This window comes from Camellia sinensis, unplaced genomic scaffold (assembly GCF_055761805.1).
Source record: "Camellia sinensis isolate YWXY unplaced genomic scaffold, ASM5576180v1 Unanchor3, whole genome shotgun sequence".
In the NCBI taxonomy this organism is placed as follows: domain Eukaryota; kingdom Viridiplantae; phylum Streptophyta; class Magnoliopsida; order Ericales; family Theaceae; genus Camellia; species Camellia sinensis.
This window is the reverse complement of record NW_028129178.1, coordinates 8,002,851-8,027,383: the sequence shown is the minus strand read 5'-3', so window position 1 is coordinate 8,027,383 and position 24,533 is coordinate 8,002,851. Positions and strand designations below refer to the sequence as shown.

The following is a 24,533-nucleotide window of genomic DNA, read 5'->3' as shown; positions in this document are numbered from 1 at the left end:
AAGTATAACTCTTTCCACAGTTGGAATTTTGATGCAAGGATGGTGCCATTGGAAATCTTACTTTCGAGGCTTCAATTTTCACACAAGATTGACCTGAAAAGGAATTCATATGAAGAAGTTATGTCCGTTTGAAGTTGGACCTGCAAAGTAGATTTTTCCTGCCGACCGGCCAGAACAGATGGCCGACCGACCAAATAGATGGCCGACCGGCCAGAACAGATAGCCGACTGACCAATTTTGCTAGCCGACGACCTTCCGAAGTATTCTACAGATTGAATGGATGCCAGCTGTGCCAACTATTCTCCACTCAACCCACTGTCCGAGGGGCTACCTTTTGGGGGGGAAATTTGAATTTGTTTCCCCCTCCCCCTTTCCTTAGCCTCTCTCCCTCTATATAACCAGCCCTCCACCACCATTTTCAAGGGTTAGAAAAACCAGCTGGAGCATTGCATACAATCCTCCATATATCTATCTCATCCAAGCCTCCAAACACCCTTGGTTCTTGGCCATTTGCACTACAACCCATAGCACCACGCCTCTACACTCCATTCCAACAACTTGGAGGCCATTTGAAGAGGTTGAGAGCTCGGAAATTTGGTCCAAGAGCTGCTGGTTTACTGTTCTACAAGGGTGACTTCTTCTTTTCCCTTTTCTAGTCTTTTCTTGCTTCATCTATAAGCCATACTTGCAAGCTTTTTTTTGGCTCCGACCCAAACTGTAAATAGTCATATTTTGAGCCCCTCTTCAACATTGTTGAAGGACCTCCTGCTGTTTGAGATCTCCAACTACCACTTGCCTCTTTATCTCTCCTTTTAGGCCAATTTTTGCGTAGTATTTTAGGCCTATTTTTGAGTTGTTTTGGACTTAGTCATAAACTGTAAATAGTCATATTTTGAGCCCCTATTCAACATTGTTGAAGGGTTCTCCTCTGTTTGAGAACAGCATCTACCACTTGTCTCTTTACCCCTCTTTTAGGCCCTTTTCTTGCATGATAGTTTGGCCTTGTTTGTGATTATTTTCGTGGCTTGATGTAAACTGTAAAGTGACTTTTTTTGAGCCCCTCTTCAACTTTTTTGAAGGGCTCTTTGCCATTTGGGGCCAGCTTCTGTCCCTTCATGTTTAATCTCTCTTTTAGGGCCATTTTTGCATGGTAGATTAGACCTATTTGTGTTCATTTTTGAGGCTTGTGATAAACTGGAAATATGCATGTTTTGGGATTTTATTTCTTCTGTCTTCATGCTTCATGATCAAATAACGCATGCTTTGTATAGCTGTAAGTCATTCCATGTGCCTAGTTTCGAGTTTCGGGGTTCATTCCATGCATCGGGTGCCATGTTTTCATGTTTCGGGATCATTTTGCATCACATTTCAGTGCTGAAACTTGCATGTTTGTATGCCATATTTCATGCCTTGCCATGCCTTGTTAGAGTGGCATTTGTGCCTTAGGATCGGTCCTCGGTTTGCGTGCATGTGTGCACGCATTTCAATTGTCTCATTTTCATCTAATGGCCACTGATTTTGGCATGCTTGCGAGCTATCCATGTTAGTTTAAGTCCATCATCGCATGTTGTTGTATGCCATGTATGCTTACATGTTTAGGTTGTGTGCTTATTGCATATTAGATGCATTGCATAATCATGTTGCATTAGCCTTGCTTGCATGCTTAGGTTGCATTACATTGTGCATGCATCCCTTGCCTCTTGATCAAGCATGATAGAGGTTGGGGCCTTGGCCGAGCTCAAGGAGTATTTGTCTTCAGCGCCACTGTTGGTCACACCGGAGCCTAGAGAAGAACTCTACCTTTATCTGGCCGTATCGCAGCATGCAGTCAATGTGGTGCTTGTCAAATCAGAAGGAATCAAACATCTACCCATCTTTTACGTCAGCAAAACCTTGCTACCAGCAGAGTCAAGGTACCTGCCGCTGGAAAAGCTTGCGTGAGCTTTGATGATGGCTTCAAGGAAGTTGGCGCACTATTTCCATGCACATACAATAACCGCTCTGACCGAGTTCCCCCTCAAAGCTTTATTCGAGCGGACGGACTTCTCCGGTCGAATTCTTAAGTGGGCGGTCGAGTTGGGACAGTTTGACGTCAAGTTCCAGCCGCGCACTGCCATAAAAGCCCAGACTTTGGCCGACTTTGTTGCTGATAAAGAGGTAAATGCAAGCCCGACCAAAATACAACAGCTTGGCGGTGTTGGCGACGCGGAACTTGCGCGCCCCGCCGAAGCACCTTCAGTTAGTACGATACTGCCGCCCGGCGATGCGATGACGGAGTTGGGTATCACCGACCAACCTGCTCCGCCCGGTACCACATCACCACCGGGGGAAGAAGTGGACACGCTCTGCACAGAGCCTGCGGCCTCTATAATACCGCAACCTGGCGATTCGCCTACGGACTTAGGCATTATGGTTCAACTTGCCGAGTCCGGTGCCGAATCACCAAGGGGGGCTGAAGTGGAACCGCTCAGCACAGAACTTGCAGCCGAACAGCCGAGCAACCGTGATCCCATCACCCTTCAAGCCTCTCAGGACCCCTCAGACTGCTGGAAGCTCTTCGTTGGCGAAATATGGAAACTTTTTGTTGATGGGGCATCGAATCGTCACGGTGCCGGGCTGGGCATAGTTCTGATTTCACCAGACGGTCTGACAATTGAACATTCTATCACCCTTGGCTTCCCAACATCCAACAATGAGGCTGAGTATAAGGCGCTCTTGGCTAGTCTCAAGAGCGCGCTTCAGATGCAAGCATCCGAGCTAATGGTTTACAGTAATTCCCAGCTTGTGGTTAACCAAGTGTCTGGGGTTTACGAGGCAAAGGATGACAGAATGATGAAGCACCAAGCTCTAGTCAGGGACCACATCAAGCGATTTTAGGCGATCAGGGTCCAACAGATTGGCCACGAAGAAAACGGCCGAGCAAATGAGTTGGCCGGCCTTGCTTCTATGGTCGACAGCACATCTCCCAACCCTCTTTTGATTGAATTCCTTTCGAGGCCCATCATTGAGGAAACCGGACAGACAGAAGTACACTGAGCCGAGCTAGGTCCTTCTTGGATGGACCCTATAATCCTCTTTCTTAGAGAACGGACCCTTCCAGCCAAGAAGAAGAAAGCACATAAAGTGCGGGTGAAGTCAGAGCGGTTTTGGCTCTCTCCATCAGGCGCTTTATACAAGAAGTCTTTCACCAGTCCCTACCTAAAGTGTGTGCACCCAAGCAGCATGGAAGCCTTCCTGTATGAAGTTCACGAAGGCATCTGTGGCAGTCACATAGGGGGCAGGTCCTTGGCCTACCGAGCTATTTCGCAAGGCTACTGGTGGTCGTGCATGCAAGCCGACGCACAGAAGTATGTTCGCAAGTGTGAGAAGTGCCAGAAGTTTGCCCACCAGATCCACCAACCGCCCAGGGAACTCCTTCCCCTCACCAGCCCTTGGCCCTTTGCAATGTGAGGGCTCGATATAATGGAGCCGCTCCCAACTGCACCAGGCAACCGGAAGTTCTTCATTGCGGCTACAGACTACTTCACTAAGTGGGTTGAAGCTGAGCCTTTGGCGACAATCAAGGAGAAAGACGTCAAGCGGTTTGTCTGGCAAAATGTGGTAACACAGTTCGGCGTCCCCAAAATTCTGATCTCGGATAACGGCACCCAATTTGACGGCCGCCTATTTAGGGGGTTTTGTGAAGATTTGAAGATTGAATTCTACAACTCTACTCCGGCTTACCCGCAGTCCAACGGTCAAGCCGAGGCTTCGAACAAGACCATTCTTGATGGACTGAAGAAGAGGCTTGAGAAAGCCAAAGGAAAGTGGGCTGAGAAACTCCACAGTGCCCTTTGGGCATACCGAACAACCCCGCGGCGATCTACCGGGGAAACTCCTTTTGCTTTGGCATATGGCATTGAGGCGGTCATCCCTTTGGGAGTTGGTATGCCCACCCTCAGAAGTGAAAGTTTTGAGCCCGAGCTGAACGCCGAAGCCATTGCCCTGGAATTGGACCTAGTGGAAGAACGTCGGGAAAAGGCTCTCATCCATGTGGCCGCCTACCAACAAGAGCTTTCAAGGAAATACAACAAAACGGTGCACCCCAGACAGTTCAAAGTAGGTGATTGGGTCTTGAGGAAGGTCATGGGCAATACCCTGGTGCCAGGTGAAGGCAAACTAGGGGCAAATTGGGAAGGACCCTACAAGATAACCGGTCTGGTGGGCAAGGGGGCATACCATTTGGAGGATTTGGATGGTAAAGGAATACCCCGGCCATAGAATGCGGCCAACCTTAAACTGTATTATTTCTAGCTTTTGCTTTCTTTTCGTGCAAAGGAATTTTTTGCCCTACACTTCAGAATGTAACATTCTTTTTGTCAATATATAGAAGTGTCTCATCTTTGCCTTAGCATTTTGATTGTTGCCTTTAAAATGGGACTTGCAACCGAGATGATTTACTCCGGTTGAACGAGTTGATGATTTTCTCAACTTCTAGATTGCAACCGAGATGATTTATTCCGGTTGAACGAGTTGATGATTTGCTCAACTCTGAGACTGCTACCGAGATGATTTATTCCGGTTGAACGAGTTGATGATTTGCTCAACTTTGAGTATAACAACCGAGATGATTTATTCCGATTGGCTCTGTTAATGATTTGCACGACTTTTGTATTTAAGCCGAGATGTATTGTTCCGGTTAAAACAGTTGCCAATTTACTCAACTATAGGCATGAAACCGAGATGACTTTTCCAGTTAATTAATTTGAGCAAGATGATTAGCCTATCCGAGGTATTTTGTTCGATTGAAGTTACTTCGATTGAAGATCGTGCAAACACTCAATGAAATTAAAGCTTTTTCATTAATGTGAAAATAAGTACAAAAGGTGGGGAACTTAGCCCGGTTACATGTTCAGACAAAAAGCAAGAAAAAGAAAGCTAAACTAAGGGAGAAAGGTTAGTGAATTCATCCTCGGTCGCCTCCAAGTTGACCGTTGGTGATTGGTCTTGGACACCGGTCTCAGTTTGGCCAGGCTGCTCCTGCTCCAGGCGGTTTCCCTCCTCGGCATTTTCCTCGGCCTCTTCTTCGCCTTCTGCCTCGGCCTCAGCTTCAGCCTACAGTGCACTGAAGACATCGTTGGCGTATGGCACAAGATAAGTTGGCAGGAAGGCGGCTGGAGGAGAGGCAAATATGTCGGTCCCAATTCCTTGGCCGAGATACTCACAAGCAGTCTTCCAACCCGCCTTGATGTAGATATCTTGGGTGGCGTGAACCCGCTTTGTGTAGCTCTCTTCGGCCTCCTTGAAGCCGGCATTATTGGCATCCTCCAGCTCCTTCTCCTTGGTCTGTTTCAAGGCCTCCAGCTCGGCCTTTATTGCATCTCTTTCTTGCTCGGCGACGCCAAGCTGACCGAGCAACCTGCTATTGTCAGCATTGGCAATTTGAAGTGAAGACTTTGCTCGGCCGAGCTCGGTTTGAAGACTTTGGACTTGGCTGGCAGTGTCATTCGCCTTCTGCCGCAGTCGATGAATTCTCTCCATGACCAAGTGTTGCTTCTGGATGGCCTGCAAGATAAAGATTGATCAGAGAGGAAACCGTACAAACACTTGTGAAAATTTGAGTAGAAGTTTGAGACCCTTACCCTGGTCATGGACTTCACGGCCGACTTCACTAACCGGGTGTCTGGAACATGGTCGCTGCCGACCACGTCGCTTGGTAGGAGAAAGACCTTGGAGAGGTCAAAGGCGAGAAGGTGTTCCTTATCACCCTTCATGGAAGCTGTTGCCGGGATTTTCTTGCCCCGGTATTTGAGCTGTGGTCGCCATGCCGGTGTTGGGTTGACAGTGACGGCGAGTTGCTCGGTAGTCAACTCTTCAACCAGCTCGGCAGAGAGATCTGCGCAAGGCCTTTTTCTAGCCGAGCGGGTTTCTTGGCTGGCTTCACCGGCGGCTGGAGACGCCAACGCCACCACAGCACCGCTTGATTGACCGGCAGCAGGAGAGCGTGTGATGACGCTCGGTATCTCGGCGGAAGTTGCAGTGAGGAAGTTCTTGATGCGGCTTCGTTTTGCCATCTCTTCTTCCTCGATCAACCGGATTAGAGGCACGTCCGGTAAAGTTGGGTTTGGAGGTGGTGATGGAGCACGGAGAAAGTCTGTGACCTTACTCCAGCGTGGAGCTGAGTACCGGTATGTTGGAACGTAACCGAGGAGCTCGTTACAATCCCGGTGGCAGTAGCGAAACACGGTACAGATGGCTCCTTCGTTGGGGTATTGATAGTTGGCTTGCAAGGCTTGGATCGCTGCAAGGGAAAGAGGAAAAATGATAAGTATAGAATTATGTGGAAAGGCAATCGACCGAGCAAGTTAGCACGGCTTACATGTAGAACCGAAGTTCTTGCTAATGAACTAGCCCGGTACGTCGGCTGTTTCATAGTTGCCAGGCACCCAGAAAAAGTCGTCGTCGTGTAAGTCTTTATCTGGGGTGCCGGTCACTATCTTTTCTTTGCCCGGTCAAATTTTTAAATAATAGACGAAGCCATCGCCGGTGTGCCCAAGGGTGTATTGTCGTAGTATCTCGGCTAAACCTAAGTTTGTGCCTAGCCGGTTGTTTAGCTCGTGCACGCCATTGATCATTCGATAGGTGTTGGTTGAGACTTGGGTGGGTGCTAGCCCGATGCGTCGCAGGAATTCGGTCATCAGGGGGTTGATCGGGAAACAGAGGCTTTCCTCAATTATAGACAGCACGGTGAACGGGCACTGGTCAAATCTGCCCCAAGGGGTTGTCTCCATCTCGGCGAGCTCTAATTGAATGTCTGCCGGGATACCATACTCTTCCCGGAAAGCGGCCAAGGCAGCTGGAGTATCCACAAGGAAGCGGAAGCGCCCCATGTGTGGCCGGCTCGATTAGCTCGGCTGGGGTGATTTGGCATAGGCTGGTGTATTGACGGTTGCTCGGTCTTTGAGAGCCTCAATATTTGGTCAGTGGTCCCCTTGGACTCTGCAGGAAAAGGATGACAATTGTAAGTGTGAGCGCAGTCGCGCAATACGAGCTTGACTTTAGCTCGGTCGTAAAGGGTGCCAACCACCTCGGTCGTTAAGGTGAGCCAAGAGTTCGGTCGCTCAAGCGGACCAGATGTTAGCCCGGTCAAGCGACCGAGTTCTCTGTCTACCCGGTTTCTGCTAAGGTTTTGACAAACTGGTGATTTGCTCAGTCTAAGGGATTTTTGGGATCCAAGGAAGGCCTAGAGCCCGGTCCGCCCCAGTTCTTCATTGTTCATCAGGGAAGATGAAGAACAGCAAAGAAACTAGGGGCAAGTGAGGGTTTTGGGTGCCTAATGCCCTGAAACCTACGGACTTAGTGCCCTAATATATGAAATACCAACTGAAATAGCAAAAACGAGGCTCAAAGGACTTACCAGTGTGGGGCAAGGACCACTTCTTCGAGCCCGAGTGCAAGGAAGGGCAGGAATGAAGTCTGTTAAGGATGCTTGAGCTCTGGAACGTCGAAGGATTGAGGAGAGACAGTAGGAATGAAAAGAAGTGAGAAGGGGCATGTTTATAGAGGGGAAGAAGCTGCCCAAATTCAAATTTGAGGGGACGGTTGGGTTGGCTGCTCGGGGGCCAATAAGAGATTGACACGTGTCCCCATTAATGGCAGCGTCAGAGTTGAAGAGACAGGAAGGCCAGACGAGGCATCGACCGAGCAAGTCAAGGAACCGAGCAAGGAAACTAGCTCGGTTGACCTCTTGCAAAACCAAGGACCGAGGAAGAGTTACCCCGGTCAGAATAGATAATCCCAGTCACGCTTGCGCGGACGGAATTAAGGGGCAATTGAGAGGGAGATTTATGAGCTAGAAGTGGGCCGAGATAAAAGCCGAGCAAGTTGAAGGCCCAAGGACGTGTTTGGCCAAGATAGCTTTGGATTTGCCCGGAGTTGGGGCTGCTCAGCCAGTGGCCGAGCTACTTGGACTTGCATCGGTGGTGACCGTGCAACTTGTGTTGCTCGGCCAGAAGGCATACACCTTTGGCTCGGCGGGCAAGCTCGTGCCCGAAGCTCGGTAGGAAAGCCTTTGGTCAACAGGCATGACCTTTTTGGAGCTCAGCTTCGCCGGAATGCAGTCGAGCACGATGGGAACGGAGCTCGGCTATTGGTGTGCCTGGGTATGAAGTGCAGCTTGGCTGTCAGCAGCCGAGATGCTGCACCCCGACTACCGAGCTCCCAGCAGAGTGGGCTGGCAGTTGGGTTAGGTGATGTTCAGCAAGATTTGTGCTGACAGATGGGATAGCAGTACCACGTGTCGAGAGATCACTGGGAGTAGATTTAGGACGCAAAAGGTATATAAGAATGTCTGCGCCCCCCCATGCACGACAGACGAACATTTTTGTAAGAAACACTTACACTCAACTCTCTCCTCTCTCTCTCTATCCCAAGATGTGTGCTAACTTGATCGTCAGAAGGGTTTTTCGGCCACACACTGTCGGCTAGCTCACCGCCGTTATGTACGTAAGTCGATCGGACAGGCAGGGGCTTGGAAGAAAGGAGTACGGGCTTGCCTGAATATTTGCCCCCCGTACAACTGGGATACCAGGAAAAATGGAAAGTAAGGCTGAGACTCAAAGAATATGACATCCATGGAGACAAACCATTTGCGAGTAGGAGGGTGACAACACTTATAACCCTTTTGGGTGGCAGAATAACCTAGAAAAACACACTTAAGAGACCTAAGATCCAATTTACCACGAGTGGGAGAATGATTATGGACAAAGTAAACACAGCCAAAGGTTTTAAGAGAAATGGAGAACCCAGAAGAGGTAGACCCGAACAAAACGTGAAAAGGAGTTTGTTTGTGAAGGATTTGGGTAGGAAGACGATTAATCAAATAAGCGGCAGTGAGAACCGTTTCCCCCCAATAGGATCGAAGAACCCGCACCTCAAAGGATAGACAATGGGCGACATCAAAAAGATGGCGATTTTTGCATTCTGCAACACCATTTTGTTGAGGGGTATTAGTGCATGAAGTTTGATGAATAATGCCATGTGTGGCGAAGTAAGTGGCAAGACCAGAGTCAATATATTCCCCTCCATTATCAGAATGTAGAATTTTGACAACCTCCCCAAACTGAGTACATACCATTTTATTGAAGTTTTGAAACACAGAAAAAACCTCACTTTTACCTTTCATCAAATAGACCCAAGTAGGTAGCTCTAGAACAATCATCTATGAAGGTAACAAACCATTTATGACCTGTTAAAGACACAAAACGGGATGAACCCCATACATCAAAATGAATCAAAGAAAAGGGAACTAAACTTTTATTAATAGAAGGAGCAAAAGAGGCTCTGTGTTGTTTGCCAAGTTGACAAGACTCACATTGAAAATCTGACACATTATTTTTCTCAAAAACAGAGAGAAATAAATGCTTAAGTAATAAAAATGAGGGATGTCCTAAGCGACGGTGCCACAGCCAATTGTCTTCCTTGGTGGATGGTAACTGAATAGATGAATGAGCCAACTTGTCTGTCTGATTCAGAATGTAGAGCCCATGTTCCTCTCTACCACTGCCAATCCTCTTCCTCGTGATAAGGTCCTAAAAAGACAATGATCAAGAAAAAATGTCGCGCTACAATTTAAGTCATGGGTAATACGACTCAAAGATAAAAGATTAACACTGAAATTGGGAACATGGAGGACAGAAGACAAAGGAAGGGAAGAGTTGGCATGAATAAAACCTTTCCCTGACACAGACAAAATGGTACCATCTGCAATACGCACTGTTTCCTGACCTAAGGAGGGTTTATACTCTGAAAATAAATTAGAGGAGCAAGACATATGATCGGAAGCACCGGAATCAATAATCCATGGTACAGTTGTATAAGATAGCAATGCACATGGAGAGGAAGCCAAGTTACCTGAATTGGCAAAAGAAGAAGAGGGTGCACCTGTAGCAGAAGTGGAGGCTCGATGGTCTAGTAAGTGGCGAAGAGCAATCTCAAAATTCAAGGCAGATAACCGCAAAACATCAACAGTGGCGAAGAGCAATCTCAAAATCCAAAGCAGATAACCCCAAAACATCAACAACGGAGAAGACAATTGGAGATGAAGATGCTGGCTCAACAGTGTTTGAAAGATGGGCTCGTGCATTGGACCCACGGCCTCTAGTACCAGAATGACCCCCTCAAGTACCAGGACGGTCGCCTCGGCCACCAAAGGGAGCTCCATGATGCTTCCAACAAGTCTCTCGTGTGTGGCGAGGTTGACGACAGTAGTCACAATAAAGATGATCCTTCTCAGAGGAACGACGAGAACCACGAGGCACACGGTCGCCATTGCGAAATGGTGCAGAAACCAAGGTCGAGCGATCAGTAGTAGCAGAAGGAAGCATCGCAAAACAGCGACTCTCTTTATTCTGCACAAAAGCAAAGGCTTCCTGGAAGGAAGGAAACACATCCATGCCAAGGACTCTGCTTCGAACCGGATCATACTCCACATTGAGGCCTTCCAAGAACTTGAAGCGCTGCCACAAACTTCCGGTAACCAACAGAATCAGTGGGATAGACAGGTTTATAATCCTGAAGGTGATCAAGTCGCTTCCACCCATTGTTAAGGAAGGTAAAATACTGAAGGATAGTCATCTCACCTTGTATCGACCTTTCAATGGAGCAGCGTAACTCAAAAGCCTGGGAGAAGTTTTGTCACACCCCAAACTCGCCCCTAAAAGTTTGGGCATGACCTATTCAGAAGTGGACACTTAACCTATTATACATAACATATGGGGCCTGAACGGAAGCATTATATATTATAAAATAACATGAAATAAAAAGAAACTACATCCATTGAGCGACCACTATCATGCCAGGATCACAAACAGTGCATTAGATAATAAATATTTACATACACCTATACAAACCCCGCCCCTTAGTTCCGTACAGCACTTAGTTCCGTACCAGAAATCAGTAGGTCGTAAAGACCGAACAATTCATATCACCTCATAGCATAAACGAAATGGTAAACAGAACAGAGTAATCCCAGATATCATTTGAACAGATTAGTCTCAGAGTTGTACAGAGGCACATAAGTTCTTTCAATCATTCACATGAGTTAACATGGTTAATTTGCGTGTAACAAAGTGCCAATGATAATTATTAGTGATACGTAAAGCGTATTTTACAGATTGGCCTTGGGTTCGAATATTAACAGATTGAACAATTCCATATTGCACATACGTTCCATTTGTTCATCGTAAATCAATACAATTAACTTGCAGATAATAGAATGTTCATATTAACTATCAACAGTAAACAATATGTATTACTACAGTGCTAATAATGCACGTAGATTCCCCATGGTTTATAATAAGTCGACATAGTAGTCTCGCAAATAATAGAACATCATTAATAACGATTAACAAAAAGCAAATGTATCACTGCATTCATAAGGACAAAGCAATTCACATCATAATGGCCTTGAGCCCATCACTGCCAAAACAGAATGATTCCAAAGACGTCAAGATATCAGTAAAGCAAGGTAATTCCAGAGCTGTACCAATGTACGCAGATTTTCCAAACATTCATAAATGTTAGCGTAAATAACTCACGAAGAACAGAGCATTGATAATAAGAATCATTAATGGTAAGTAGATGTACGATCATAGTACTAGTACTCACAGTGCGTTAAAGGAGTGGTAGTCCCTCCGGGTGGGTGCCCTACATACACACACAACTTGCGACTTAGTTCATTTCCCTAGTTAAGTCAGTTTCTGACTTATTTGGCTTCGAATGAATTTTCAACATTAAAAAGGCATGAAATACAGATTTCAAAAATATCCGAGGGTTAAGCACGTAAAACGGAGCAGATCACTTTTTCTAGCATGGGCCGCACATGCGGCTGTGAGCGCCGCACGTACGGCGATTGGTCCCGCACGTGTGGCTAGGAAGTCCCGCACGCGTTTTTCTAGCAGTGTCCAAAACCCAGAATTTCTCCATTCCCCGCACGTGCGGCCATGACTCCCGCACATGCGGCCATGACCCCCGCACGTGCGGCGATTCTGTATATCCTGGGCAGTCCGAAATTCAACCAACCTTTCACTTAGCAAATTCAACTTGAAGCACAAATTGAGAAACAAATTCATGCAATACCATGGTTCAATATTACAATAACATGAATTATAAGTGTATAATATCACAAGAATTGTAAGGTACAATCCAATTAAATTACTTCTTTACAATCACATTAACACAACCTACTCCTCTTGATCACACAAACAATACACATACTCTTACATGTAAATCCAACATGAGAATTCTAGGCATGAGTTATAATTCTCCCATATAACACAAATTAGCCCCCCAAATAAGCAAACAAGAAGTATAATTTCCAATTAGGCAAGCATCACACACAAACTTCAATCATGAACCCAAGTCCTCACAATTGAAAGGAGAACTCTTTACTTATAAGGCAAGAGAGGCATAACAAAGGAGATAACACATACCTTGAGCTTAATTTCCTACAACCCTCTCATATCTTCCTCAATCTTGTCCTTGTTGACCTCACCTCTTCCTCTCTAGTCTTCTTCTTCTCTAGCTCTCTCTCTCTCAGGAGGTATTTTGAGGTAACACAAGAGTTCTAAATCAAATGTTCAAAGGGCACACACATATATGTAAAGTTGAATAGGACAAAACTTAATCAATTTAAATTGAAATTTCACAAAAATGTTTATTATGACTTAAAAATTACGCTGGTCACAAATATAGAATCAATTTCAGGTAATTAAGCCTCTGGCTTCCAATTTCTGATTCAAACATTATAATTGCAACAGATATTACTCTCATTAAACAGATATGAACTTATTATCATAAAATTCACTCAATTTAAATTAGTTTTAGATGCAATTGCACAGCAAGCACGTAAATGCACAAAATAGGGAACTAAAAGAATACCAGCAAACATGTACGAGGGTCGGGTTATTACAAGTTTCCCTTCCGGGAGTAAGTGGTAGTCACTGCCTCCCAAATATCCCGCGCCGTGTCCATAGAGAGATAGCCCTCTCCGATCTCCGGGACCATAGAATGTATCGACCAACCCATAATGAGGGAGTTGGTGATCTCCCACTAATCATAACTTGGGTCCGTGGTGGGGGGTGCCTGTAACTTGCCATCAACATATCCCATCTTCCCTATGCTCTTCAAGAAAATAGTCTGACTCTGCGACCACGCTAGATAGTTCTAACCATTGAATAAAGAAGTGGTAATTTTAAGGCCAGGGTTGAGATTATCAGTCATAGTAGAAGGTAGAACGAAACTCTCGCTCTTAAGCGGCTGAGAAGTTGTAGACTCACTAGTAAATTCTTCCATGAGTATTCTACTAAGCAACCCTCAAACCCAGGATCAATCACAAACTCGGAGGATGGTAGAGGAACAAGCACAATAGTAACTAGGAAATCAGAAAGAATTACGAAAGCATTTTTCTTTTTCTTTTTTTTTTTTCTGCCATGAGTATTCTACTAAGCAACCTTCAAATCTAGGATCAATCACAAATTCGGAAGATGGTGGAGGAACAAGCACAATAGTAACTAAGAAATCAGAAAAAATTACGAAGGCATTTTTCTTTTTTATTTTTTTTTTATTTTTTTAATTTTTATTTTTTATTTTTTATTTTTTATTTTTTATTTTTTATTTTTTATTTTTTATTTTTTATTTTTATTTTTATTTTTATTTTTTCAACACCAATATTTTTATTTTTTTTTGGTTTTAAACGAGAATGATGTAAGCACAGAATCAGAGAAGAAGAAAAAAAAAATTGGAGGCAGGATCAGAGAGGCGACATCACAGACTCAGGGAAAGATCGCAAGTCGACAACGACGGGAGCCCAGCAGGCTAGAGAAGCTGCCGACAATGGCCAATAAGGCTAGAGGGGCTACCGACAGGCCCCTAGGAGGCCAGAGAAACTACCGACAAACCCATAGACAACCAAAGGGGCTGCCGACTCAGTCCAAGAGGCAGTCGGAGAGTCCAGGAGGACTGCCGACAACTTGGGTAAGTGAGTCAGAGGGGTAGGTGGCTTATAGGTGGGCTAGGTGAAGGTCTATAGTGATTGGGCTGTTAAAACGAAGCTGCCGGCAGCAGAAGAGAAGAAGAGGGCTAGGGTTTTGGTCTGATAACATGTAGGTTTAGAGGAAAGAAAGAGTTCATTCCCTTTTATATTGATAATTGAGCAATTACAGGTATAGTCTGAGCAATCAAAAAAGAAATGAATAAGAATACAAACAATTATTTCCTATTCTAACAGTTCACACTCCCTAGATGCACTCTACTTTTTATTGTAGTAAAAAAATTGTAATAAAGCCCTTCATATTTTTGTTAATTACTTTTATTATCACTATTAAATCTGAATACTTTTTTTTTTCTTAGGAGGGGCAAATTTGATATTTGTGCAAAATTTGCATATAAGGACAAAATAGTGTTTTTTTTTTTTATTGAAAAAAGGTGCTCACAATGTCCTTTTTTTATTTTTAAGGTTTAAATTGACACCACAGATAAAAAGTTCTGGAGTTGTCACTACATATCACAGAAGCATATAATCTTAGTGATTTATTATCCTAATGAAATTAAATGAATTTAGGATAATTTGGGAAAAGTTTATAATTAAGGCCATGTTTGGTTGGACTTGATTTTGTGGAGCTTTTGCATGTGTTAAAATTTCATGCAACCAAACATAGTGTAGGAACTTGACTAATTAAGGGTGGTATGTGTGATTATAAGGGTTAAGTGAGATTAATTAAAGCTTCAACAAGTTTATTAATTACGTGCGATGGCAAGCTAAGGAATGACACCTCATGGTGTGAGTAATCCACCTATAGTTACACAAGTGTCTCATAAATATGATATATACACATATATTTAAGATATATATAGTATATATATTCGGCCACATCTCTCTCCAAGGGGGAGAAGATGAGTGAGTTAGCACACTAGTTTAGTGCATAGCAATAAGAAGCCGCCTTGCTCTCATTTTTCAACCTCACACTTAACAAGTTATTGACTCCCTTGTCACATAAAAACTCAAGGGACCAAGCTGGTCTCAGTACTTAACTCACAAAATTTAGAGAGGAAAAGAGAAACCAAGAAACAAAAGGAAATAAGATAATCTAAGGAAAAAACTACAAAAGATTTACTTTGAGGAAATCTCTTTTTTGAATAATTACACTTTAATTCATGTTACTTTTTCTCATCTTCATCTAGACCTAATTAAGCATCATGTATTGTATCTTAGTTAACTTGGTCTATCAGAGCTTGCATGGTATCTTCAGCCGATGCCAGTGGTATAGATGGAATTAGTGGATCAAAATTCAAGGCTCATTGTCACGACCCAAACCCGCCCCTAAAAGTTTGGTCCATGACCGGCCTATACATGGGCCTCAAAACAAAATTTTATGAATACTTATTCAAATACGGGGCCTAAAGCGGAAGCAAATATCAATATAAAGATAACGCCCATTGAGCTTGTGCATACATGAAGTCTTAGATTAATTTAAGCATTTAAATACACTTCCATATTTACATATACGATCACCAAATTTATATAGATCTCATACACATTTACATGAGACTCCATAAATTACATAACTCCTAGTAATCAAAATTAAGGCCTCAACACGGAGGCGTACCCCAGGCGACTTGGCAGACAGGTGGCTCTCAATACAATTCTAGTGTCAATCCCCAATGGCTCACCTACATAAATATACATAAAACGGAGTGAGCAAGGCTCGATGAATAATAGCAATGTAAGGAGGTTAAATGAATGAGCATAACCTTGAGGAATAAAATATGCATATATTAAACCATACGTGGGGCCTACCCATAATTGTATTCCGGAACGGCCTCAGGCCCATATGTAATACAGAACTGGCTCGGGCCCACATATGATACAGAATGGCCTCGGGCCCATATATGATACAAAACGGCCTTAGGCCCACATATAATACAGAACGGCCTTAGGCTTACATAACGACAGCTGTCCAGAGCAAAATAGGGAAGATGGAACATCGGCATGTCTCCATCTCCCTTGGCGTAGAGCCAATAGTCATATACAGTCCATATCATTATAGGGTAGACAGAACATCAACTTGTCTCCATCTCCCTCGGCCTTAGGGCCATGAGACATAAACAATTCACATTATAACGGCCTCAGGCCCACTTTTAATAATAGGAACAAAACGACTTTAAGTCCATATCAATGCCATTGTTCAATTATGTCCTTTAATTCAATCAAAGCACAATGTCAATGGTATATGCCATTCACAAACACAATACATAAATCATAATCATAGGAAGTAAGTAAAACATATCATTACACTACTATTACTCACAATGATGGGCTTCTGGTAGCAATGGGACGATGTCCTCGTCTTGACCTACAAACACAATGCACATAGCATAATATGAGGATATAATCAATCTCTTTCTTTGCTCTTTAATCAATTAGTCATATCGGTTCTAAACTCACTAGTCCTCAATGGGTCATAATCCATGTCCCAAAAAATAGGAGGAATCGATAGGAAAATGGTTTAGACGAAGAAATGGTACAAAACCAGTAGACAGAAAGTGAACAACTTTCACTATTTTGAGCATATCTATTTTTATACTAAGAATTGAGAGTGAGGCCACCACCATTGGAAACTAGACCTCCGGGGCTTGAATTTAGGCTCAAGAATCACTCAAAACGAAGTCCGGATGCAAAAGATATGCTTATTTGAAGTTGGCTGAACAAGGTTGTCCCGCACATGCGGGAAACTTGGCCGCATATGCGGGAATTGGGCCGCACGTGCGGGACCACGTGCTTTTTTAGCAGAATCTGGAAATGGATTGCCGCACGTGCCGGAAGACCCGCCACACATACGGCTCTGGGTCAGTTTTGCTGTCCGAAAATGTTGTTTGCTCTAACTCTTGTTCTTTCCATTTTTAAGCTTGGTTTCAACTCTAATCACTCAAAAACATGTAGAATTCCTTCCAAAACATAACAAACTAACATCATTCAAATAGAATTTCATCTCAATTACATCAATCTTGCTCAAAGTTAAAACTTCAAGTCTCATCTTTTCTATATATTCAAACTTCTATAATATATGCCCAAATCATGTAAATATATCTTACACATAGGTGATTCTCACACTAAACCTTGTTATTCCATGAATCATCCTTAAGATTGAACTCAAGTCAAGCAAATTTAAGGAAATCAAGGTTCAATTCCTTGAATTCAACCCAATCCATTCATAACCCAATACACTTGTTCATTTACATATTAAACTTCCAAGTTAATCCTTGATTTCATGTAGTAGGTGAATTATCTACAAAGGCAATAGTTAGAGCCACATACCTTAACTCAAATCTTTGTTTTTCCCCTTAATCTCTTCAATTTTCCCAAGCTTCATAGTTGATCTTCTTTCTCTCTCTTCTATTCTCTTCAATCATCTTCAAACCTTCATGGATGTTGAGTTTTCTCTTAGAGAAGCTTTGTCTCTTCTTCTTCTTCTTCTTCTCTCTCTCTCTCTCTCTCTCTCTCTCTCTCTCTCTCTCTCTCTCGGTTCTCTTTCCCTCTCCTTTAGATATTTTTGGCCCAAAGTGATGAGTTCAACAACTCATATGACATATATATATATATATATATATACATATATAAGCTTTCCACAATTAGAGAGGGCCAAACACACCCTTACGAATCATACAAAATCAAATTTCAATTAAACTTCTCAGATGACTCAAAAAATTATGATGATCATAAATATGTACTCTATTCTAGTTTCTGAAGCCTCTAAGGCCTTCAATTTGCAGTGCAAAGTTAACCACCCAAACATACCTTAACGAGTCTGACGAAATAAATTTCTAATTAATTTTCCCAAATAGCTCTAAAAATTCTCATTAACATATCCAAGAACTCAATTTTGATTTCTGAACTCATAAAGGTCGCCAATTCTGGTTTTAAGGTCGTAACTCAACAGATAATTCTTCAATTAGAACAGATAAATTTAAATTAAAGCATATTAACCCACGTGTAAACAAAGATAGCTTCTTATACACATTTTGGGGTCGTTACACTCATCATGTGGGAGTTCCGTCTGGGTTAGTGGATTCTTTGGCTGCGATGATATCAACTTCGTTAATTGAAGGATCAATCATAAGGTTTGTCATGGATGAGTTTGAATATTCCCACAAACGGCGCCAACTATGAGGAGTGGTTCTTCAATATTCATTCGTCCCAAATAGACCTTCGTTTAATCCTCGCTTTGATACCTGAAACAAGAGGCCCTCCAGTCGGGGGTGCCAGAAATAGCACTCTGATGGTTAAGTTAGTAGGTTGTGTATGGGAGTGGATGAGTATGATATTTTAAAGATAGAGTCCAGTTGATTCCTAGAGCATACCTTTCTTCCTCTACTCACCTCCTTTATATAGCCATTTGGTGAAGATATTTCTTACGTAATTTGATCTGTTTGTCATCATTACTTGAATGTTAGGGCCAATTTCCTATTGCACCTTTGGAAAGAGACAGCTTGGGCCTACTGTAGTTCTCAGCACAAGTGTATCACTTAGTCAGCGATCGTTCTATTTAGCATTTAGCTCTCAACAATACAATGAGCTGTAGACACCTCATTTTGACCGCCCTTAAAGACTTAGATGCCTCACGTTGAACACTCAATGATGAAATGTTACACTATGCAATCGTTCAATTTCTTCAGCAAAAGGCTTCAGTTTCAAACTTTAAAACCTAAACCTTACACCCCTTTTGAACCAAAACCTTATTTTTTCTAGCCTAACCACTTATAGAAGAGCTGGCCAACAAGTGGTCGGCAAGCCATTTTTTATTGGCCAGCCATGTTTAGTACATGTAGATATTTTGCAACAGCCAATTGTCCCCATGTGCATGCCGTGCAACCGCTATCTCTTTATCGATATTTCCGATGTGAGAACTTGTTTTTCTATAAATACAAGCCCCCTTTCATGGTTTGGGGTTAGAAAAATTTGGCCAAAAGTTATAACTTGTCCAACACTCTTCCCACTTCTCTTACAATATACATGCACCATACATACACCTTCTAAGTTTAAACTTGAAGCTTTTGCTGAGATTTGTAAAGATAATTTCAGACCATTGATAGTGCTTAGCTTGTGGTTTGTCAACTAAGAAGAGCATCCTCTCTTTAAATAGGTAATCTTTGAGCTTTTGAATCATCTTTTCTCTCTCTTTTCCTTGTGTTTACTTGCTGTTTTTAGATTGTTTTGAGACTTGAAATATGTGATTTAAAGTCACAAAAAAGATGAGGGGTTAGCTATCCTTTCTTGGGCTTCTTGGTTGGTTGAAACCCCTTGGTTTTCAACACAGTTTTTGTGATGTTTCAGTGCTTTTTTTAATGTGTTTATTTAATTGTGCTTTGAATATTACACTTGTGTTGTTGTAAGTCCTCATGGATTTGGTGTATGGGCCATAGCTTCCAATCCATTTGAGTTGATAGTCTTTTCTTCCTTTTTTTATAGCTTTCATATACATATTCATACCATTGTACTCATCCACTTTTCATTAGCACTTTGCAATCTCCCTCTTCTCTTTGTTTCTTTGATCAAGAGTTGTATGAAACAAAAGATTATTCTCAAGGCATAAGAAAAAGACCCCTCGTGCAAAATGGTTTAATCTCTTCAGAGGTTCATTACTAGGACATTACATCTCTCTTCTACTAAGCATAATCTCTTGTTTGACACTTCCCTTTATCACCGGTGCATTACTTCTAAGGAACTAATTTTCTAGTTAGACCCTTGGAAATCACCAAGGAAAGGTTCATTATAGCTTATTATCAAGTTTGGATTTGGAGTCATTATTGCTCGTTTTGGGTTTGACTCTGAATTCATTATCGCTTGTAAATGAGTTTGATCCTTCCTTTGTAATTTTCCCCGTAGAAAAGGGCTTGAAAAGCTTATTTTTTGAGTCAAGTCATGCTTGCTACTATTTATGGCTTTTGGACTTAGTGAACGTACTCATCACCTTTGGACAAAAAATGAAGAAAAGATAAGGAAACGAAATGTAAAGCAAAAAAGGCTAATAAAATTGGAGTAAAAGAGAAAGATAATAAAATTTGATTAGGTTCAATCAAACGTTATACTAAACCTATTGCGTCTTGAATGATCGCATACCATTCAAGTGATGTTTGATGATTCATGAAGCAAGTCTACCCCCTCATTTGAGGTAACTCCATGATAGGGAGGAAGTGTTGTTTGTCTTTGTTTCATTTTATTGAGCTCTTGTCCTATCACTTCTAAGATCATCATGCAACAAATTTGCAATGATTGATGATTTGAGAATAAAATCTACTCCTTCCTTGATCATCTTCATGATAGGGAAGGGTAGAGAGGATAAACATCTCCTGAAAACACTCTGTTTCAACTCTGTTGTAGCAGGGTATTCCCCAGAAACAGTGGTCGGCCGGCCATCATTTTGTGCGGCCGACCACTTCTTAGGATCGGCTGACCACATATTTTGCACAAGCAATGGCATTTTTACAGCAGAACATAACAGAATTTAAGGCCAAAACGGAATAATTTTTTGAACTGCAAACAGAGCAAATTCTGGCAACAAACAGAGAGGTTTCTGAAGGATGTTCCCCGTTGTTCACATACGGTTCTTAGCCTCCCGTTCGAGAATCCATTAGATTAATAGCTTTCATATTCGTATGTTGTAATTAATTAGTTGCTTTATTTTCATTAGGAATTGTAATAATTAATTAGTTAGTTAATTCATTTGGATTTGTAATAATTAGTTTGATTAGGACATTCATTCGGATCCTCTTATGTGAGGGCAAAACTTGTAATATTTTGTATGCTTTCCAGCCCCCATTTCTTTCTCCCTTTTATTTACATGCTTACCGTGGTAGTATCATGTTTTCGTTTCATATCTTTACCATGCGTTGTATCCATTTTTGCATGCATTGGGTTCGGTTCATCATTCTAATATCATTGTCATTTCCTACTTACTTGAATATGTACGTTACCGCATACTTTGAGTTGATCCATATGACATGATAAGTAAATTGAACCTAGTAGTTGCATTGTGTATGTGTTTCATTATTAGTCACTTTGCATATAAGGAGGATGCATTTTTTTTAATTATTTTATTTTCTTTAGCTTGCCGCAGTTCAGTACTAGGTGAGCATTTTTGCTTTAGCATATTGCATGTTTGTTTGTGTTGTCATATCAAGCATATTACTATAAGGCTAAGTGCTTATTCGAAATACCTGTTTGAATGCCTGTGGATAAAGGCTATTTCGCTTAAGTTGGGATAACTTTTATAAATGTACATATGTGCTTGCTTTTCAAATAGCACATATTTAAAACTCTTTTCAAACAAACATGAAATCAAAGCATTTCAAAGTAAGTGACATAGTCTATACTTGTGTGCCCCACATAGTAAAGTTAGCATTAATAATCAGAACTAGAGCATGTAATGCACATAAAAATCACATCATGATTAGTAGAGGCCGATCTTTGATCGGGTGAGTAGGGTGCTCAATTCATGACCTTCCCCTCTCATACCTAAGTTCCTAAGCCAAGACACTTTGGTTATGACGGACAAGTGGTCTTTGGCATAAGTCACGGGTTTCCTAAATTTTTCAAAAATATTTAAGTGGCGACTCTTAAATCTGGCAATATAGTCCATTTCTGGCATCTCTAATGATAAATGAATTTTTTAAAGATTTTTCAGATTTGGACTCTCATTTGTGTTTTTTTATTTGACATTGCACTTGTGAAACCAGATTCAGAATCGCGAGAGTCCGAACTGCAAGGCTATCGTATCCAAGGAGACAAAACCCCTCCGAGGAGCACGAAATACCAGCTACATGGGCCTGAATGGATTTTGGGCCTATGATGGATGGGCCCAAATGTCTTGTTTGCCGATTATGCAGATATTTTACTTGGCTCACACAATTACAAGGATGAAACCCAAGATTAGTAACGGTTTTGGTGATAAGAGCAAGCGTTGAAAAATCGTCATTGCCATAAAATTAGTTGAAAAAGTCATTGGGGACTGAAGGCGGCAACTAGTGGCGATGTGATGAATAGATAGGTGACATTAAATGTAGACCTCTAACTTGAGTGCCTTATTTTATTTCTAGATCCACCAGAAGCTAGTGATCACTTTGTCATAGAAAAATAACAAACATTGCATCCTTAAAAAATGATGTTCGTATAAAAATAATTGTATCAATAGACAAGACCATGTTATTAGAGTTTTGGCAACATCAAAGTGATCATACTTTCGGGTTTTGGCACACCTATTTGGATGAGGTAAAGATTGATCCTAGAGGTTGATTAGAAATCCATCTTTCGAACATAGTATAACATTCAATAGGCTTGTACTCTGGAGCCGTATCCCTGTTAACACACACACACAAAAAAGAGGTTAATTTCACTTTCTTTTATCATTTTAACTGTTGTCATTTTTATTTTTTTATTTTATTCTGAAATTATTAATTTTATCTATTTAGTCTATAGAATGTTTTGTTTATTTATTTTTATTTCAGTTCGTATGGTCCACAAGATAAAATGTCCAAATTAATAGTGGTGGAAATCTAACCTAATACACCCATAGAAAAGGTAGTTTTATAATCTGCACAATCTAAATCTAAATCATATAATTAACCACTTGTCTTATGATTCACAACTTAGGTAACCAAAGAAAAACTCTATGGTTTGGAGTGCATACTGTATGTACCATATCATAAATTGGCATAACTTTATTATAAAATTTCGTAACATCAATTATAAAATGTGTAACCTCACCACAAATTAGAGTAACAAAAAATATCGTAACCAAATCACAAATTTTTGTTACAGGAATTACAAAATTTTGGACACTTCGTTATGCTAATTTGTGTCAAGATTACGTATTTTACGATTGATGTTACGAAATTTTAAAGTAAAATTACACCAATTTATGATAGAATACATATAGTCTGCATCCTTAAAGGGTGCACACCATAGGTTTTCCCATAACCAAATACCCATATTCTTCGTCACCCCTTATTTCAAAATAGTGAGCAAGAAAAATGAGTATTGCGTTGTGTGGTTTAAATTGTTTAAATTTTGAAAAGACATTTTTGCCCATCAAGTAAGCTTTAGCGGTTACTAATTTATTTTTCATTTGGCTATGGTTTAAAAGCTGACTTATTGATTAAAAAAAATTATTTTTCTCAAAAGCCTTATCATATCTGATTAATTGATGTTCCACCAAAAAATGAACTTCAACTACTCAAAAGCCGGTAGAAAAATCATTAAAGTTAAAGAATGTACTAAATAAATTAGTTTTTTTCTTTGTAGTCTTATTTTTAGCCAATGAATTAACTACTCAAAAGCCTGTAGAAAAATCATTAAGGATCCGTTTGGGAAGAACTAAAGTGGGCTTTTTTGGCTATTTTAGCCACAAAAGACAAAATAGGCTATTTTAACCAAAAAAAACAAAACATCACTTCCAACCCATAATCATTACACTCTTCTCTCACAAAAAAAGTCAAAAAAACCAAAAAACCAAAAAGCCCTTCCCAAACCAAACTTTTTAGCCCAGACTAAAATAGCCAAAAAAGTCAAAAAGCCAAAAAGCCAACCCACTTCCCAATCGGAGGCTAAAGTCAAGAATGTGCTACATAAATTAGTTTTTTTCGCATTAAGTTTTTGTCGACTTATTTTTAGCCAATGAATTAGTCTTTTTGTCAATAGACAATCATCTCCAATTAAATCACATTACATCACATTTAGAAACTATAGCAACTAATTAGACGAAATTGAAAGAAATAGAATAAATGATGATAGTTTAAGAGATAAAAATGAAAACGACCTAATAAAAAATACAAAGAAAAAGAAAAAACATACTTCATGTTTGGTACTATTATCATTTTTCCTTCTAAAATTAAAATGAAAAAGAAAAAGTGATGCAGAAAACTTTTTGGCTTATTGTTTTTTTTTTACTTGAAAATATTTTTGAGCACATCTATTTTTTTAGGAAATACTTCTAAATTATTTTCTCAATTTTTAAGAACTGCTTTCAAACAAAAATGAAAGGGATAAGTGTTTTCAATTTTTTTATTATTTATTTTCAAAAACGTGAATAACAAAAATAAAAAATTTCAAAACAATACCAAACACATTTGAAAAATATGGAAAACAAGTGAAGACGAGAAATTTCATACCTTGACCGTAGCAAATGTCATCCGATTTGAATAAGTCCTTGTATAACTACACATTGGCAACGAAAAATAAACAAATAAATAAAATAACTTTTTTAATAAGCTTTAAAAATGAATATGAAAGGCTGAGGTGAACCTACCCCGCAACTTGGCCTTGGACCCACCATGAACGCCACTCATCAACAATGGAATAATTGAGAGCTCTAATCCATGCTTGAGTTCCCAAGAATGGAATTATCATGCCGTGATCACTACTATTTCAACTATCATTCCACCAACAACTTTCTTAATTAGTATTAGGGGAAATTACATTTTTAATTTATTGATTTAAATTT

General features: G+C 41.0%; 1 protein-coding gene across 1 annotated transcript in view; it reads right to left on the bottom strand.

Moving 5' to 3' along the window:
• Window positions 1–15,568: 15,568 nt before the first annotated feature.
• The window catches only part of LOC114278180 (serine carboxypeptidase-like 7), a 31,593-nt gene continuing 22,628 nt past the window's right edge, over window positions 15,569–24,533 (bottom strand). The window contains exons 15-16 of the transcript XR_014358508.1: window positions 16,347–16,391; window positions 15,569–15,708 (exon numbers count right to left, since the gene is read on the bottom strand). The gene's annotated coding sequence lies outside the window, so the exon portion shown is untranslated. The remainder of the gene's footprint in view (window positions 15,709–16,346; window positions 16,392–24,533) is intronic.